Source organism: Rattus norvegicus, chromosome 17, assembly GCF_036323735.1.
Source record: "Rattus norvegicus strain BN/NHsdMcwi chromosome 17, GRCr8, whole genome shotgun sequence".
Taxonomy (NCBI): Eukaryota; Metazoa; Chordata; class Mammalia; order Rodentia; family Muridae; genus Rattus; species Rattus norvegicus.
In genome coordinates this window covers 39,326,812-39,346,714 of record NC_086035.1, presented here as the reverse complement: position 1 = coordinate 39,346,714, position 19,903 = coordinate 39,326,812, and the positions used below count along the sequence as shown (strand labels likewise).

General features: G+C 37.8%; 1 long non-coding RNA gene across 2 annotated transcripts in view; it reads left to right on the top strand.

Moving 5' to 3' along the window:
- The window catches only part of LOC102547708 (uncharacterized), a 31,237-nt gene that overhangs the window by 5,679 nt on the left and 5,655 nt on the right, over positions 1-19,903 (top strand). Inside the window, exon 3 of one of the 2 annotated variants that reach the window (XR_005495570.2) lies at positions 5,193-5,415. The exons of the other annotated variant lie outside the window; for it this stretch is intronic. This is a non-coding gene — a long non-coding RNA (uncharacterized LOC102547708). The remainder of the gene's footprint in view (positions 1-5,192; positions 5,416-19,903) is intronic. 2 annotated transcript variants of the gene reach the window in all.

Sequence of the window (19,903 nt, the reverse complement as noted above, 5' to 3'; positions counted from 1 at the left end):
TGCAATGGTTTGGCTGCGAGCATTCACATCTGTATTGGTCAGGGTCTGGCAGAGTCTCTCAGGAGACAAGGATACCAAGCTCCTGTCAGCAAGTGCTTCTTCACATCAGCAATAGTGCCTGGTTTTGGTGTCTGCAGATGAAATGGATCCATAAGTGGAGCAGTTTCTGAATGGCCTTTCCTTTAGTCTCTGCTCCACTCGTTGTCTCTGCATTTCCTTTAGACAGTAGCAATTCTGGGGTAATATTTTTGTGAAGGGTAGGTTTACCCCTAACTTACTCTTCAATTCCAGCTGTTTCTCAGTTACCTCTTCCTCCAACCTCTCTTTACTGGATCCCTCCTGTTCCCATCCCTATTCACATCAGTTCACCTATAATATATATTTTTATTCCCCCTTTCTGGGACATCCATGCATTTCCTCTGTGCCCTCCTTCCTATTTAGCCTCTCTGGATCTATAGATTTTAGCATAGTTATACTTTACTTTATAGATCATGTCAACTTATAAATGAGTTCATGCTATGTTTGTATTTCTGTGTTACCTCATTCAGGATAATCTTTTGTAGTTCCATTATTTTGCCTTTAAATTTTATTATGTTATTATTTTTTAGCAGAAGCATAATCCATTTTGCAAATATAATCTATTTTTAAAATCTGTTCTTTGGTTGAGAAGATCTAGGTTATTTCCAGTTTCTGGTGATTAAAAAATAAAGCTATTATTACCATAGTTGAGGAAGAGTCTTTGTGGTAGGATGGAACTTCTTTAGGGTATATGCCCAGGAGAGGCATAAGTAAGTCTTGAGATAGAGACGATTCCAATTTTCTGAAAAACTGCCATATTGATTTCCAAAGTAGCTGTACAAGTTTGTATTCTCATCATCAACAAACACATTGTCCACATTCTCACCAGCATATGTTGTCACTTGAATTCTTGATCTTAGCCATTCTGGCAAGTGAAAGATAGAATCTCAGAGTGGTTTTTATTTGCATTTTCTTGATGACTAAGAATGTTGAACAGGTCTTCAATTGCTTCTCAACCGTTTAAAAGTTCTCTGTGGAGAATTCTCTGTTTAGATCTGTTACAATTTTCTAATTAGATCATTTGGTTTGTTGACATCAAGTTTCTTGAGTTCTTTGTATATTTTAGAAAATAGTCCTCTACGAGGTATAGACTTGCTGAACATCACATTGCATAGGGTACCTTTTTATTCTATTGACAGTTTTGTTTTTGGGGTTTTTTGTTCGTTCGTTTGTTTTGCCTTGCAGATGATTTTCTGTTTCACAAGGTCCCACTTATCGAATATTGGTGCTAGTACCTGCACTAATGGCATTCCATTCAGAAACTTGTCTTCTGTGGCAATGTATTCAAGCCTATTCCCTGATTTCTCTTCTATCGTGGTCATTGGATCTATTTTTTTTTGAGGTCTCTGATCCATTTGTATTTGGCCTTTGTGTAGGGTGATAGATATGGATCAATTTGCATTCTTCTGCATACTGACATACATCTTTGCTGAAGATGCTCTTTTTTCCATTGAAAAATTTGGCTTCTTTATCAAAAATTAGGTGTTTTATAGGTATGTAGATTTACATCTGGGTCTTTGATAAGATAACAACTGATCAGTCCATAATTTTTATGTCAATACCACATTCTTTTAATTACTATAACTTTGTAGTAGATCTTAAAATCAGGGGAGGTGGTATCTCTGGAAGTTCTTTTACTGCGAAGGATAGTTTTAGCTATACTGGGATTTTTAGTTTTTCTACATGAAATTGAGGGTTTTTTCAATCTCTATAAAGAATTGTGTTGAAATGTTAATGGGAATTGTGTTTAATCTGTAGGTTGCTTTTGGTAAGATGACCAGTTTTACTATGTTAATTCTACTAATCCAGGAGCATAGGAGATCATTCAAGATCCTGATAGCTTCAATTTCTTTCTTCAAAGACTTGAAGTTCTTGTCATATAGGCCTGTCTCTTGTTTAATTAGAATTACCCCAAAATATTGTATATTATTTGTGGCTATTGTGGGGAGTATTGTTTCCCTAATTCCTTTTGCCATTAGTGTAGAAGAAAGCTACAGTTTTTTCGAGTTAATCTTGTATCCAGCCACTTTGTTGAAGGTGTTTATCAGCTGTGAAAGTTCCTGGTTAGAACTTTTGGGATTACTTAGATATACTATCATCATCTGGAAATAATGATATCTTGACTTCTTTCTTTCCAATTTGAAGCTCCATTAATTGTCTTATTTCTCTAGTAAGAACTTCAATTACAGTAATGAATTGACATACAGAAAGTGGACAGTTTATTCCTGATTTTAGTGTAATTGCTTTGTTTCTTTCCATTTAATTTAGTGTTGGTTATGGGATTGTTATAAATTGCCTTTTTATGTTTAGGTATGTCCCTTGTATATCCAGTCTTTCCAATATTTTATCATGAATAGGTATTGGAATTTTTTTTTTTTTTTTATTTTTTTTTTTATTAACTTGAGTATTTCTTATATACATTTCGAGTGTTATTCCCTTTCCCGGTTTCCGGGCAAACATCCCCCTCCCCCCTCCCCTTCCTTATGGGTGTTCCCCTCCCAACCCTCCCACCATTGCCGCCCTCCCCCCATAGACTAGTTCACTGGGGGTTCAGTCTTAGCAGGACCCAGGGCTTCCCCTTCCATTGGTGCTCTTACTAGGATATTCATTGCTACCTATGGGGTCAGAGTCCAGGGTCAGTCCATGTATAGTCTTTAGGTAGTGGCTTAGTCCCTGGAAGCTCTGGTTGCTTGGCATTGTTGTACTTTTGGGGTCTCGAGCCCCTTCAAGCTCTTCCAGTTCTTTCTCTGATTCCTTCAATAGGGGACCTATTCTCAGTTCAGTGGTTTGCTGCTGGCATTCGCCTCTGTATTTGCTGTATTCTGGCTGTGTCTCTCAGGAGCGATCTACATCCGGCTCCTGTCGGTCTGCACTTCTTTGCTTCATCCATCTAGTCCAATTGGGTGGCTGTATATGTATGGGCCAAATGTGGGACAGGCTCTGAATGGGTGTTCCTTCAGTCTCTGTTTTGATCTTTGCCTCTCCCTTCCCTGCCAAGGGTATTCTTTTTCCTCATTTAAAGAAGGAGTGAAGCATTCACATTTTGATCATCCGTCTTGAGTTTCGTTTGTTCTAGGGATCTAGGGTAATTCAAGCATTTGGGCTAATAGCCACTTATCAATGAGTGCATACCATGTATGTCTTTCTGTGATTGGGTTAGTTCACTCAGGATGATATTTTCCAGTTCCAACCATTTGCCTACGAATTTCATAAACTCGTTGTTTTTGATAGCTGAGTAGTATTCCATTGTGTAGATGTACCACATTTTCTGTATCCATTCCTCTGTTGAAGGGCATCTGGGTTCTTTCCATTTTCTGGCTATTATAAATAATGCTGCGATGAACATAGTGGAGCACGTGTCTCTTTTATATGTTGAGGCATCTTTTGGGTATATGCCCAGGAGAGGTATAGCTGGATCCTCAGGCAGTTCAATGTCCAATTTTCTGAGGAACCTCCAGACTGATTTCCAGAATGGTTTTACCAGTCGGCAATCCCACCAACAATGGAGGAGTGTTCCTCTTTCTCCACAACCTCGCCAGCATCTGCTGTCACCTGAGTTTTTGATCTTAGCCATTCTCACTGGTGTGAGGTGAAATCTCAGGGTTGTTTTGATTTGCATTTCCCTTATGACTAAAGATGTTGAACATTTCTTTAGGTGTTTCTCAGCCATTCGGCATTCCTCAGCTGTGAATTCTTTGTTTAGCTCTGAACCCCATTTTTTAATAGGGTTATTTGTTTCCCTGCGGTCTAACTTCTTGAGTTCTTTGTATATTTTGGATATAAGGCCTCTATCTGTTGTAGGGTTGGTAAAGATCTTTTCCCAATCTGTTGGTTGCCGTTTTGTCCTAACCACAGTGTCCTTTGCCTTACAGAAGCTTTGCAGTTTTATGAGATCCCATTTGTCAATTCTTGATCTTAGAGCATAAGCCATTGGTGTTTTGTTCAGGAAATTTTTTCCAGTGCCCATGTGTTCCAGATGCTTCCCTAGTTTTTCTTCTATTAGTTTGAGTGTGTCTGGTTTGATGTGGAGGTCCTTGATCCACTTCGACTTAAGCTTTGTACAGGGTGATAAGCCTGGATCGATCTGCATTCTTCTACATGTTGCCCTCCAGTTGAACCAGCACCATTTGCTGAAAATGCTATCTTTTTTCCATTGGATGGTTTTGGCTCCTTTGTCAAAAATCAAGTGACCATAGGTGTGTGGGTTCATTTCTGGGTCTTCAATTCTATTCCATTGGTCTATCTGTCTGTCTCTGTACCAATACCATGCAGTTTTTATCACTATTGCTCTGTAATACTGCTTGAGTTCAGGGATAGTGATTCCCCCTGAAGTCCTTTTATTGTTGAGGATAGCTTTAGCTATCCTGGGTTTTTTGTTATTCCAGATGAATTTGCAAATTGTTCTGTCTAACTCTTTGAAGAATTGGATTGGTATTTTGATGGGGATTGCATTGAATCTGTAGATTGCTTTTGGTAAAATGGCCATTTTTACTATATTAATCCTGCCAATCCATGAGCATGGGAGATCTTTCCATCTTCTGAGGTCTTCTTCAATTTCTTTCTTCAGTGTCTTGAAGTTCTTATTGTACAGATCTTTTATTTGCTTGGTTAAAGTCACACCGAGGTACTTTATATTATTTGGGTCTAGGTATTGGAATTTTTCAAAGTACTTTTCAGCATTTAATGAGATGATCATGTGTTTTTTTTTCTTTCAGTTTGTTTTTATGATGCATTCCATTGACAGATTTTCATATTTTGAAACAACTCTGCATCTTTGGAATGAAGCATATTTGTTCAAAGTGGATGATCTTTTTGATTTGTACTAAAATTTCATTTGTGAACATTTTATTGAGTATTTTTTGCAACAATGTTCATGAGGAAAATTTGTCTGTAATTTTCTTTCTTTTTTGTGTGATTTGGTTGTCAGGACGAATGTAACTTCATAAAATGATTTTGACAATGTTCCATCTGTTTTGATATTGTGGAATAATTTGAGCAGTATTAGCATTAGCTCTGCTTTAAACGTTTCATAGAATTCTACACTAAAACTGTCTATACCTTGGATTTTCTTTTTCTGAAGCAAGACTTACAATGACTGCTTCTATTTCAATCAGACCACCATGGATTACAGCTGGATTTCAACAACAGAAAGACCTAAAGCCTATAAATTCATGGAATCAACTCTCTACTGAATTGCAGCTCTGACAAGGGAGAAATAAAGAAAACAATTAAAATCATCCTAGAATTCAATGAATATATACACAATATATTCAAATTTATTGAAAACAATGAAAGCAAAGCTAAGAGGAAAGGGCACAGCACTAAGTACTTCCATAGGTAAGTTAGAAAGAGCACATAGTATGACATAAAAGCACATGTGAAAGCTATAATACAAAAACACAGCCAATAGGAGTAGATGGAAGGGAAAAAAAGGGCTGAAGTAATCCAAATAGAAACAAAGAGAACAAAATAACGAATCAATGGAACACATAGTTGGCTCTTTGGGAAAATCAAAAAGGTAGACAAACTCTTATTTAAACTAACAAAAGGATGGTAAAAGACCTTCCAAGTGAACAAAATCAGAAATGAAAAGAGGGGGCATAGCAAAAGACACTGAAGAATTAGCCAAAGAATTATTAGCCTATACTTTAAAAACATATACGCCACAAAATTGGAAAATGTAAACAGAATGGAAAATTCTCTTGATAAACAGCACTTACCAAAGTTAATTCAGGATAAAAAAACACTTTAAATAGACCTATGACCCCTAACATATTTTAATTTTTCTGAATCAGTCAAAAATATGTTCTGTGTAGCAGAATGTGGTCTAATTTAGATTCACTTCTGAGAAGAATATATAATTAATTTAGTAAGTTGTTTTTGGTTGGTATTTAGGTCAAATATCCTATAAATATATGTTAGGTGCATTTGTTCTACAATATTATTATATTTTTATCTTTTTTAACTTGAGTATTTCTTATTTACATTTCGATTGTTATTCCCATTCCCGGTTTCCCGGCCAATATCCCCCTAACATCTTCCCCTCCCCTTTTATATGGGGTTCCCCTCCCCACCCTCCCCCATTACCATCTTCCCCCCAACAATCACATACACTGGGTGTTCAGTCTTGTTAGGACCAAGGGCTTCCCCTTCCCCTGGTGATCTTACTAGGCTATTCATTGCTACCTATGAGGTTGGAGCCCAGGGTGAGTCCATGTATAGTCTTTGGGTAGTGGCTTAGCAGCTGAAAGCTCTGGTTGGTTTGCATTGTTATTCATATGGGTCTTCCAGTCCTTTCTCTGATTCCTTCAACCAGGGTCCCCTTCTCAGTTCAGTGGTTTACTGCTGACATTCGCCTATGTACTTGCTGCATTCTGGGCGTGTCTCGCAGGGGAGATCTACATCCGGATCCTGTCAGGCAGCACATCTTTGCTTCATCCATCTTACGTAGTTTGGTGGCTGAATATGTATGAGCCACATGTAGGGCAGTCTCTGAATGGGTTGTTCCTTCTACCTCTGTCCTAAACTTTGCTTCCCCATTCCCTGCCAAGGGAATTCTTGTTACCCTTTTAAAGAAGGAGTGAAGCATTTGCATTTTGGTCATCCTTCTTGAGATTCATGTGTTCTGTGCATCTAGGGTAATTCAAGCATTTGGGCTAATAGCCACTATCAATGAGTGCATACCATGTGTGTTGTTCTGTGATTGGGTTGCCTCACTCAGGATGATATTTTCCAGTTCCATCCATTCACCTATGAATTTCATAAAGTCATTGTTTTTGATAGCTGAGTCATATTCCATTGTGTAGATGTACCACATTTTCTGTATCCATTCCTTTGTTGAAGGGCGTCTGGGTTCTTTCCAGCTTCTGGCTATTCTAAATAAGGCTGCTATGAACATAGTGGAGCATGTATCTTTGTTATATGTGGGGGCATCTTTTGGGTATATACCCAAGAGAGGTATAGCTGAGTCCTCAGGTAGTTCAATGTCCAATTTTCTGAGGAACCTCCAGACTGATTTCCAGAATGGTTGTACCAGTCTGTAATCCTACCAACAATGGAGGAGTGTTCCTCTTTCTCCACATCCTCGCCAACATTTGCTGTCACCTGAGTTTTTGATCTTAGCCATTTTCACTGGTGTGAGATGAAATCTCAGGGTTGTTTTGATTTGCATTTCCCTTAAGACTAAAGATGTTGAACATTTCTGTAGGTGTTTTTCAGCTATTCGGCATTCCTCAACTGTGATTTCTTTGTTTAGCTCTGAACCCCATTTTTTAATACAGTTATTTGTCTCCCTGCCATCTAACTTCTTGAGTTCTTTATATATTTTGGATATAAGCTCTCTATCTGTTGTAGGATTGGTAAAGATCTTTTCCCAATCTGTTGATTGTCGTTTTGTCCTAACCACAGTGTCCTTTGCCTTACAGAAGCTTTGCAGTTTTATGAGATCCCATTTGTCGATTCTTGATCTTAGAGCATAAGCCATTGGTGTTTTGTTCAGGAAAATTTCTCCAGTGCCCATGTGTTCGAGATTCTTCCCCACTTTTTCTTCTATTAGTTTGAGTGTATCTGGCTTGATGTGGAGGTCCTTGATGCACTTAGCCTTAATATTTGTACAGGGTGATAAGAATGGATCGATCTGCATTCTTCTACATGCTGACCTCCAGTTGAACTAGCACCATTTGCTGAAAATGCTATCTTTTTTCCATTGGATGGTTTTGGCTCCTTTGTCAAAAAATCAAGTGACCATAAGTGTGTGGGTTCATTTCTGGGTCTTCAATTCTATTCCATTGGTCTATCTGTCTGTCTCTGTACCAATACCTTGCAGGTTTTTTTTATCACTATTGCTCGGTAATACTGCTTTAATTCAGGGATAGTGATTCCCCCTGAAGTCCTTTTATTGTTGAGGATAGTTTTAGCTATCTTTTTTTTTTTATTCCAGTTGAATTTGGAAATTGTTCTGTCTAACTCGCTGAAGAATTGGATTGGTATTTTGATGGGGATTGCACTAAATCTGAAGATCCCTTTTGGTAAAATGGCAATTTTTTACTATATTAATCCTGCCAATCCATGAGCATGGGAGATCTTCCCATCTTCTGAGGTCTTATTCAATTTCTTTATTCAACGGCTTGAAGTTCTTATCATACAGATCTTTATTTGATTGGTTAAAATCACACCGAGGTATTTTATATTATTTGGATCTATTATGAAGGGTGTCATTTCCTTAATTGCTTTCCCGGCTTGTTTCTCTTTTGTGTAGATGAAGGCTACTGATTTATTTGAGTTAATTTTACACATAGCCACTTTACTGAAGGTGTTTATCAGGTTTAGTAGTTCTCTGATGGAACTTTTGGGATCACTTAAATATACTATCATATCATCTGCAAATAGTGATATTTTGACATCTTCCTTTCCAATCTGTATCACTTTTATCTTCTTTTGTTGTCTGATTGCTCTGGCTAGAAGTTCAAGAACTATATTGAGTAAGTAGGGAGAGAGTGGGCAGCCTTGTCTAGTCCCTGATTTTAGTGGGATTGCTTCAAGTTTCTCTCCATTTAGTTTAGTGTTAGCTACTGGTTTGCTGTATATAGCTTTTACTGTGTTTAGATATGGGCCTTGAATTCCTATTCTTTCCAGGACTTTTATCATGAAGGGATACTGAATTTTGTCAAATGCTTTCTCAGCATCTAATGAAATAATCATGTGGTTTTGTTCTTTCAGTTCGTTTATATAATGGATTACGTTGATAGTTTTCCATATAATAAACCATCCCTGCATGCCTGGTATGAAGCCTACTTGATCATGGTGGATGATTGTTTTGATGTGCTCTTGGATTCGGTTTGACAGATTTTTATTGAGTATTTTTGGGTCAATATTCAAAAGGGAAAATGGTCTGAAGTTCACATTCTTTCTTGAGTCTTTTTGTGGTTTAGGTATAAGAGTAATTGTGGCTTCATAGAAGGAATTCGGTAGCCCTCCATCTATTTCAATTTTGTGGAGTAATTTGGATAGTATTGGTATGAGGTCTTCTATGAAGGTCTGATAGAATTCTGTACTAAACCCACCTGGACCTGGGCTTTTTTGGTTGGGAGACCTTTAATGACTGCTTCTATTTCTTTAGGAGTTATGGGGTTGTTTAAATGGGTTATCTGTTCCTGATTTAAGTTTGGTACCTGGTATCTACCTAGGAAGTTGTCCATTTCCTGCAGATTTTCAAGTTTTGTTGAATATAGGCTTTTATAGTAGGATCTGATGATTTTTTGACTTTCTTCTGAATCTGTAGTTATGTCTCCCTTTTCATTTCTGATTTTGTTAATTTGGACACACTCTCTGTGTCCTCTTGTTAGTCTGGCTAAGGGTTTATGAATCTTGTTGATTTTCTCAAAGAACCAACTTTTGGTTCTGTTGATTCTTTCTATGGTCCTTTTTGTTTTTACTTGGTTGATTTCAGCTCTGAGTTTGATTATTTCCTGCCTTCTACTCCTCCTGGGTGTATTTGCTTCTTTTTCTTCTAGAGCGTTTAGGTGTGCTGTCAAGCTGCTGATATATGCTCTCTCCTGTTTCTTTCTGCAGGCACTCACAGCTATGAAATTTCCTCTTAGCACTGCTCTCATTGTGTCCCCTATCTTTGGGTATGTTGTAACTTCTTTTTCATCAAATTCTAAGAAGTCCTTAATTTCTTTCTTTTTTTGTTCCTTGACCAGGTAATCATTGAGTAAAGCATTGTTCAACTTCCATGTATATGTGGGCATTCTTCCCTTATTGTTTTTGATGACCAGCTTTAGCCTGTGGTGGTCTGATAGGACGCATGGGATTATTTCTATCTTTCTGTATCTGTTGAGGTCTGTTTTATGACCAAGTATATGGTCAATTTTGGAGAAAGTACCATGAGATGGTGAGAAGAAGGTATATCCTTTTGTTTTAGGATAGAATCTTCTATAAATATCTGTTAAGTCCATTTAGTTCATGACTTCTCTTAGAACATAGATTTCTGTCTATGTCTCTATTTAATTTCTGTTTCCATGATCTGTCCATTGATGAGAGTGGGGTGTTGAAATCTCCTACTATTATTGTGTGAGGTGCAATGTGTGTTTTGAGCTTTAGTAAGGTTTCTTTTATGTATGTAGGTGCCCTTATATTTGGGGCATAGATATTTAGGATTGAGAGTTCATCTTGGTGGATTTTTCCTTTGATGAATATGAAGTGTCCTTCCTTATCTTTTTTCATGACTTTTAGTTGAAAATTGATTTTATTTGATATTAGAATGGCTACTCCAGCTTGCTTCTTCAGACCATTTCCTTGGAAAGTTGTTTTCCAGCCTTTCATTATGAGGTAGTGTCTGTCTTTGTCTCTGAGGTGTATTTCCTTTGGGCAGAGGAATGCAGGGTCCTCAGTGCATATCCATTTTGTTAATCTATGTCTTTTTATTGGGGAGTTGAGTCCATTGATGATGAGAGACACTAATGAATAGTGATTGTTGCTTCCCGTTACATTTGTATTTGGATGTGAGATTATGTTGGTGTTCTTTTCTTCTATTTATGTTTGTGTTGCCAAGTTGATTAATTTCTTTCTTTTTCTAGGGTGTAGCTTGCCTCCTTATGTTGGGCTTTACCATTTATTATCCTTTGTAGGGCTGGATTATCTTAGTTTCTCCATCTATGTTAATTGAGAGTTTTGCAGAATACAGTAACCTGGGCTGTCATTTGTGTTCTCTTAGGGTGTGTATGATACCTGTCCAGGATCTTCTGGCTTTCATAGTCTCTGGTGAGAAGTCTGGTGTGATTCTGATAGGTCTGCCTTTATATGTTACTTGACATTTTTCCCTTACTTCTTTTAATATTCTTTCTTTATTTTGCGCATTTGTGGTTTTGACTATTAGGTGACAGGAGGAGTTTCTTTTCTGTTCCAATCTACTTGGAGTTCTGTAGGCTTCTTGTATGTTTATGGGCATATCTTTCTTTAGGTTGGGGAAGTTTTGTTCTATGATTTTGTTGAAGATATTTACTGGTCCTTTGAGCTGGGAGTCTTCACTCTCTTCTATACCTATTATGCTTAGGTTTGATCTTCTCATTGAGTCCTGGATTTCTTGTATGTTTTGGGCCAGTAGCTTTTTCTGAGTTACATTATCTTTGACAGTTCTGTCGATGATTTCTATGGAGTCTTCTGCTCCTGAGATTCTCTCTTCTATCTCTTGTATTCTGTTGGTGATGCTTGTGTCTGCGGTTCCTTGTCTCTTCCTTTGGTTTTCTATATCCAGGGTTGTCTCCCTTTGTGCTTTCTTTATTGCTTCTATTTCCATTTTTAATTCCTTCACCTGTTTAGTTGTGTTTTCCTGGAATTCTTTCAGGGATTTTTGTGATTCCTCTCTATAGGCTTCTACTCATTTATTTATTTTTTCCTGCATTTCTCTAAGGGAGTTCTTCATGTATTTCTTGAAGTCCTCCAGCATCATGATCAAATCTGATTTTTAAATCTAGATCTTGCTTTTCTGGTGTGTTTGGATATTCAGTGTTTGCTTTGGTGGGAGAATTGGCCTCCGATGATGCCATGAAATCTTGGTTTCTGTTGCTTGGGTCCTGAGCTTGCCTCTCACCATCAGATTGTCTCTGGTATTAACTTGTTCTGCTCTTTCTGACAGTGGCTAGACCTGGCCTGTGTGTCAAGAGTACTGTAGACCTGTTTTCCTGTTTTCTTTCAGCCAGTTGTGGGAACAGAGTGTTTCGGGTGTGTAGTCTTTCCTGTCTTCTGGTCTACAGCTGTTCCTGTGGGCCTGTGTCCTGAGTCCAGCAGGCAGGTCACTTGGAGCATAAAAGGTGGTCATACCTGTGGTTCCTCAGCTCAAGTTGCTCGTGGGGGGCTGCTTTTGAGTTCCCAGTGAGGGCAGCAACCAGGAGGGCCTGCGCTGCCTTTTCCAGGAGTCCCCATGCACCGGGGTTCCAGATGGAGTTAGATGTTTTCCTCTGGAGTCAGGAATGTGGGCAGAGTGTAGTCTCTTCTTGCTTCCCAGGCATGTCTGCCCCTCTGAAGGTTTAGCTCTCCCTCCCACGGGATTTGGGTGCAGGGAGCTGTTGATCCGTCCCTTCAGGTCTGGGCGGTATCTTTACAACATTATTTAATTCTGATTTTTTTCCTCCTTCTTTATTTTTTTGTCCAGATTGTCTGTCTTTTGGAAAAAAGTGGTATCTTGAAATCACCCATTTTAAATGGGTTGATTTGGATTTGTTTTTAACTCTAGGTGTACACTTTAAAAATGAAATTTGGTGCATATATTTTAAATTAGTAATAACTTAGTGATTAACTGTTCATTTCATTAAAATAAAATGACCCTCTTAATATTTCTTCTTTAGTTTGAAGTCCAGTGCTTTCTTTTTAATATTAGGATAGTCATACCTATTTGCTTCCTTGTCACATTTTATTTTAGTATTTTTTCATCATTTTACTTTAAGTTGGTTCCTATCTTTAAAGCAAAGATATATTTCTTATAGAAAACAATTTTATTTCTTAATCCATTTTCCTAACCTGTGTATATTAAAGTTATGGAAAGGTATGTGTTGTTTATAGCCAAAGTTTTGTTGGATTTTATTATTCTTGTTCTCAATAATACTTTTTGGTTAAGGAAAATAGCTTCATTTTTTACAGTCTCCTTGTTATGCTCATTCAATCTCTTCAGTCTGAAATATTTGTTTCTATATTTTCTTTCAGTTTAGCTCATTGTGTATAGTATTTAAAGGTTGGTGACCTGATAACAAGTATATGCTTTTTTTAGTTATTACAGATTGTTTAGCTGGTTATATTTTTTGGTTTAGCACTCATGGACTTTTATTTCTTTGGATACATTGATCTAGAATCTTCTTGCCTTGTTTTTGGTATGTAAGTTTTGACTAAGTTATGACATGTGGACTTTGTTTTGTGAAGTTCAGATTTTTTATTGGATTTTTTAATTTACATTTCAAATATTTCCCCTTCATAGTTTCCCATTCATAAACCCCATATCACATTCCTCTTCCCCCTGCTTCTATGAGCATGTTCCCCCACCCACACATGCACCCATTCCCACTTCACAGCCCTGACATCCCCTACACTGGGTATTAGAACCTTCTCGGGACAAAGGACTTCTCCTCCCATTGATGCCCAACAAAGCCATCCTCTGCTATATATGTAGCTGGAGTCATGGGCCTGTCCATGTGTACTCTTTTAATGATGGTTTAGTCATTGAGAGCTCTTGTTGGTTGGTATTATTGTTCTCATAGGGTTGCAAGCCCCTTCATCTCCTTCAATGCTTTCTCTAACTCCTCTACTGGAGATGCTGTTCTCAGTTCAATGGTCGGCTGGGAGCATTTGCCTCTGTATTTTTCATGCTCTGGAAGAGTCTCTCAGGAGATAGCTATTCAGCTTGCATGTCTTGACATCAGCAATATTGTCTGGGTTTGGTAGCTTTATATGAGCTGGCTCCCCATGGGGGGCAGTCTTTGGATAACCTTTCCTTCAGTCTCTGCTCCAAATTGTGTATCCATATTTCCTCTGGTTCCCCCTTCTAAGAAGGACTGAAGCATCTGCACTTTGCTCATTCTTCTTCTTGAGCTTCATGTGGTCTGTGGATTGTATCTTGAGTAATCCGAGCTTTTGAGCTAATATCCACTTATCAGTGAGTGCATACCATTTGTGGTGTGGTGTGTGTGTGTGTGTGTGTGTGTGTGTGTGTGTGTGTGTGTGTATGTGTTTGTGTTACTGCAGTCAGGATGACATTTTCTGGTTCCATCCATTTGCCTATGAATTTCATGAAGTCATTGTTTGTTATTGCTGAGTAGTACTCCACTGTGTAAATGTACCATATTTTCTGTATCTATTCTTCTCTTAAGGGACATCTCTGTTTTTTTCCAGTTTCTGGCTACTATAAAAAAGGCTGCTATGAACATAGTGGACATGTGTTTTTGTTATGTGTTGGAGCATCTTTGGGGACACCCTGCACATAGTCAAAAATATTATAAAATACTTTGGTGTGACTCTAACCAAGCAAGTAAAAGATCTGTATGAAAAGAATTTCAACTCTCTGAAGAAAGAAATTGAGGAAGATTTCAGAATATGGAAATATGTCCCATGCTCATGGATTGGCAGAATTAATATCATAAAGATGGCCATCCTGCCAATATCAATCAATAGATTCAGTGAAGTCACCATCAAAATTCCAACTCAATTCACAGAGTTAGAAAGAGCAATTTGCAAATTCATTTGAAATAACAAAAAAATCCAGGATAGGGGAAAGTATTCTCAACAATAAAAGACCTTCTGGGGGAAATCACCATCCCTGATCTCAAGCTGTATTACAGAGCAATAGTGATTAAAAAAAAACTGTATGGTATTGGTACAGAGACAGGCAGGTAGATCAGTGGAATACAATTGAAGACCCAGAAATGAACCCACACATCTATGGTCCTTGATCTTTGACAAAGGAGCTTAAACTCTGCACTGGAAAAAAAAACCAACAAACTAACAAACAACAAAAAATTTCCTAGCATTTTCAACAAATGGTGTTGGTTCAACTGGTGGACAGCATGTAGAAGAATGCAAAATGAACCATTCTTTTGGTTTTTTTTTTGACATTTATTTACATTTCAAATGTCATTCCCATTCCCAGTTTTCTGTCCATAAGCACCCTATACCATCCCCCTTCGCTTCTTCTATAAGGGTGTTTCCCGCCCCATCCACCTCCCTTCCTGTCCTGTCAATCCCCTATACTTGGGGGGTCAATTCTTGGCAGGACCAAGGGCTTCTCCTCCCATTGGTGCCCAACAAGACCACCCTCTGCTACATATGCCCCTGCAGCCATGGGTCTGTCCATGTGTACTCTTTCACTAGTAGTTTAGTCCCTGGGAGCTCTGGTTGGTTGATACTGTTGCTCATATGGTGTTTCAAAACCTTTCAACTCCTTCAATCCTTTCTCTAACCCCTCTATTAGGGGCCTCATTCTCAGCTCAAGGGTTTGCTGCTAGCATTCACCTCTGAATTTGTCACACTCTGGCTGAGCCTTTCAGGAGACAGCTATATGAGGCTCCTGTCAGCATGCACGTCGTGACTTCATCAATATTGTCTAGTTTTGGTGGTTGTATATATATATGGGCTGGATCCCAGGATGGGGCAGGCTCTGAATGGCCATTCTTTTGGTCTCCACTCCAAACTTTGTCTCCATATTTCCTCCTATGAATATTTTTGTTCCCCCCTTTAAGAAGGACTGAAACATCTGCACGTTAGTCATCCTTCTTCTTGAGCTTCATATGGTCTGTGAATTGTATCTTGGGTAATTCAAGCTTTTGGGCTAAGATCCACTTATCAGTGAGTGCATACTATGTGCTTTTTTGTGATTGGGTTACCTCACTCAGGATAGTATTTTCTTGTTCCATCCATTTGCCTATGAATTTCATGAAGTCATTGTTTCTGATAGCTGAGTAGTAATCCATTGTGCACATGTACCTCATTTTCTGTATCCATTCCTCTGTTGAAGGGCATCTGGGTTATTTCCAGCTTTTAGCTATTATAAATAAGGCTGCTATGAACATAATGGAGCATGTGTCTTTTTTGTATGTTGGAGCATCTTTTGGGTATATGCCCAGGAGTGGTATAGCTGGATCTTCAGGTAGTACAATGCCCAATTTTCTGTGGAACCTCCAGACTGATTTTCAGAGTGCTTGCATCAGCTTGCAATCCCAACAACAAAGGAGGAGTGTTCCTCTTTCTCCACATCCTCACCAGGATGTGTTGTCACTTGAGTTTAGCCATTCTGACTGGTGTGAGGTGGAATCTCAGGATTATTTTGATTTGCATTTTCCTGTTGACTAAGAATGTTGAACATTTCTGTAGGTACTTCTTTGTTTAGCTCTGTACTCTATTTTTAATAGGGTTATTTGACTCTCTGGAGTCTAACTTCTTGAGTTCTTTGTGTATATTGGATATTAGCCCTCTATTGGATGTAGGATTGGTAAAGATCTTTTCCCAGTCTATTGTTTGCTGTTTTATCCTAATGACAATGTCCTTTGCCTTACAGAAGCTCTGCAATTTTAAGAGTCCCCCCCCAACAAAATTCCAACTCAATTCATAGAGTTAGAAAGAGCAATTTGCAAATTCATTTGAAATAACGAAAAATCCAGGATAGCAAAAGTATTCTCAATAATAAAAGACCTTCTGGGGGAAATCACCATCCCTGACCTCAAGCAATATTACAGAGCAATAGTGATAAAAACTGTTTGTTACTGGTACAGAGACAGGCAGGTATATCTGTGGAATACAATTGAAGACCCAGAAATGAACCCACACACATATGGTCACTTGATCTTTGACAAAGGAGCCTAAAACTATCCAGTGGGAAAAAAAGCATTTTCAACAAATGGTGCTGGTTCAACTGGAGGTCAGCATGTAGAAGAATGCAAATTGACCCATTATTAATGCCCTGTACAAAGCTTGAGTACAGATTTTCAAAACATGTGCTAATGATTATATGGAATCCCTCAGTGTATGTTTTATGCCCCTCTTTTCTGATTTTCATTTCTGATTTTGTTAATTTGAATATTCTCTCTATGTCTTTTAATTAGTTCAGTTAGATTTTTCTCAAAGAGACAACTCATTTTGTTGACTTTTTGGCTTGATCTCTTTGTTTCTATTTTGTTGATTTTAGCCCTGTATTAGATGATTTTCTGCCATCTACTCTTGTTGGATATCCCTCCTTTTTGTTCTAAACCTCTCATGTGTCCTGTTAAGTCACTGTATGAGATCTCCCTAAATTCCTTATGAAAGCACTTAATGCTATGAATTTTCCACTCGCCATTACTCTTGTTGTGTTGGCTAAGTTTGGGTATGTTGTTCATGTTATTCCGTTGAATTCTAAGAAGGCTTTAATTTGTATTTCTCCTTTGTACAGTGATCATTCAGTAGAGAATAGTTTCCATGATTTTGTAGACTTTTCGTTGTCTCTGTAGACTTTCCTTTGTCTTTTCTTGTCATATTATGACCTTTTCAATCCCATCTTCAGTTCATCTTGCTTCCTCTTCAATGGTTCTTACCTTTGTTTATTTCCAGTTTAAATCCTGGATTGCTTTCACTGTTTCCATCAGCCTTATATTTATGTCTTCTTAGGCATCACTCAGATGCTTCTTCCCCTTAAGTTCTTTGAACAGTTTCTTTATGTCTTCTTTAAATTAATTGAGGCATTTGATAAAGTTTAGGATTACTCCTTTAAATTCTGTGTTTTGGGATTCATCTAGTTAATTTTCATTGGCAGATATTTCTAGAGGACTAGTGGAATTTATCTTACATACTGTTTGTATTTTACTGACTTCATCTGGACAAATAGATATTTTTTATTAGTCCTATATCTTATGTGAACAAAGCAAGTTAGAGCAATAGTAAAGACGTTTGACATAATTTGAGCCTAGCAGTTGGATATAGCTTATGTAGAATGAAGGTACAGTGACACGGGGAAGTGCACTAGTGTGTAGCAAGTGTGTCTTTGTCCAAGCTTGGAGTTTTAGAATTAGTCTTGGGGTTTGGAGGAGATTCAAGGAGAGGAGGATATGTTGGACTCAATTAATTTGAATCTGGAGAAAGAAGTATAGAATTTGGCTTGTGAAGTGTTTAGATGGAATATGATAGAAGCTTGTAGTCTGACTTGAGGCAGAACACTTTCTGTTGGAGACATAGATGTTGGTAGCAGTGGAGGTAAAAGTGACCAGACTAGCCTGAGGCATTGGATATAGAACCAAGGCTAGTTGTCCAGGATACAGGAAAGCATGTGGAGAAAGCAATCAGGTGAACTAACCAGGAAAGTTCTTAGAGAAGGTTGTTTTCATTTATTATTATTCTGTGTGCATGTATTTTGCCTGTATATGTATACACACACATGCATGCAGTACCAGAAGAGAACAATAGATCTTCTGGAACCAGAGTTACATATAGTTATGACTCAGGGTGCTGGAAATTAAAGTTGGTTCCTCTGGAAATGTATCCATATACTCCTCAAACTCATTTCTCCAGCTCCAGATTTGTAAATAAAGTCACCTGGTAAGAGAAAACCTCAAGTGAACAATTGTCTCCATTAGACTGACCTGTGTCCTTTTATGTGGGAGCTCTTTCTTAATTATTAATCAATGTAGGAAGGCCTAGCTGACTGTGGGTAATGCTATCCTTAGGCAAGTAGATGTTTATGCTGTTTAAGAAAAGTAGCTGAGCATAGCATAGAGACCAATGCACTAAACAATCTTGTTTCAGTCTGTGCTTTATTTCCTGACCTCCAGATTCAGGATGTGAGTTATTTCCTTGGCCTTCCTTCTTGGAAGAGTACAAGATATAAAGAGAGATAAAGTAATTTCTTCACAAGTTGCATTTCCTTATTGTCTTTATCACAGCAGTTGAGAGCAAAGTAGAACAGTCATTCAGTAACCAGCATGTGCTTCACTTACTAATCTGATAGAGCAGGTCATTGCTTCACAGTGATGAAAGTGCATTAAGAAATGCAGAGAAGGGGTTGGGGATTTAGCTCAGTGGTTAGAGCGCTTGTCTAGGAAGCGCAAGGCCCTGGGTTCGGTCCCCAGCTCCGAAAAAAAAAAGAACCAAAAAAAAAAAAAAAAAAGAAATGCAGAGAAACTGGTGTTAGGATGGTGCAATTCTAATTCAAAATGATATTTGATTAAATAATAAAATTAAAATTAATAGCAAGAAACCAAATCTTAGTTCCTAAACTTTTTTACATTATAGGTGGATGATAATGACATAATTAATGGAGCTTCAGAAAACTAATGTGATTTACAGGATTGCTTTTATTAGCAATCCCATTGTTAAAATACCAGACTAAAACAAAAAGGGGATTTGTAGTTCAGTTGATTGGTCAATCAACTAGCTTGTTTAAAACTCTTGTGTCAGTATTCAATGACACACACATACACACACACACACACACACACTTCATAAAATCCCCCAAATTATGGTTATTAGACTTGCATTTATTATTATATAAATCATGCCTCTACATTGGAAAAGTCAAGCTCTAAGATGAAATAGTTCGTATATTTGATAAAGGTTTTTATAGAGATGGCTAAAAGACTTACATACCACAAAAACAATTTATATTCTCATACAGTTAGTGCAGTTTACATGGTAGAATCAATTTCCTTACCACAGTTATGATTTATATTTTCAGTGACTATATTTTAATGTTTTAGTTGTAGTAATCCATTCTGAAAATTCGAGTATCAGTGAAATGGATGAGTGAGGTGCTGTGGATATTTGGCTGAAAGCATTATTTTGTGAGAAAACATGTCTCTGTTGATTTTTTATGGAAAGTCTAACATTCCCCTGAGAAAGCCTTCTTTGGCAAAGAGCCTTATGATATTTACCAGATAATTTTGGAAGATGGAGAGAAATTCACCTGCAAAATACCCCAAGTACAACATGCCCACACATCATTAGTCATCCTCCTAAGGGACTTTTTAGATTACTAAATTAAAACCAGGAGTTATTTTTCTTTCCTCCTTTTGGAATGGACCATTTCTGGGTTCTTAGACTTCACAGAAAATCCAAGTTAAAGACCGTAGACTCGGAATCTGAGGATAAGTTTCCTGGCCCTCAAGACCCATAGGTTAATTAATAAAATCCCTGGTGCCATAGGTGACATACCTCCCTAGAAACTATTGGTCAATAAGTGGACATGGATTTAAAGGAAGTAGTGAACAGAAACAAAAATTTTGTTAAACAGCGAAACCTAAAGAATGTGCAGAACTAGCCAATGAGTTGATGCATCATATAAGTGTCCTTGCCACCACATATAACAACCTGAGTTCAATTA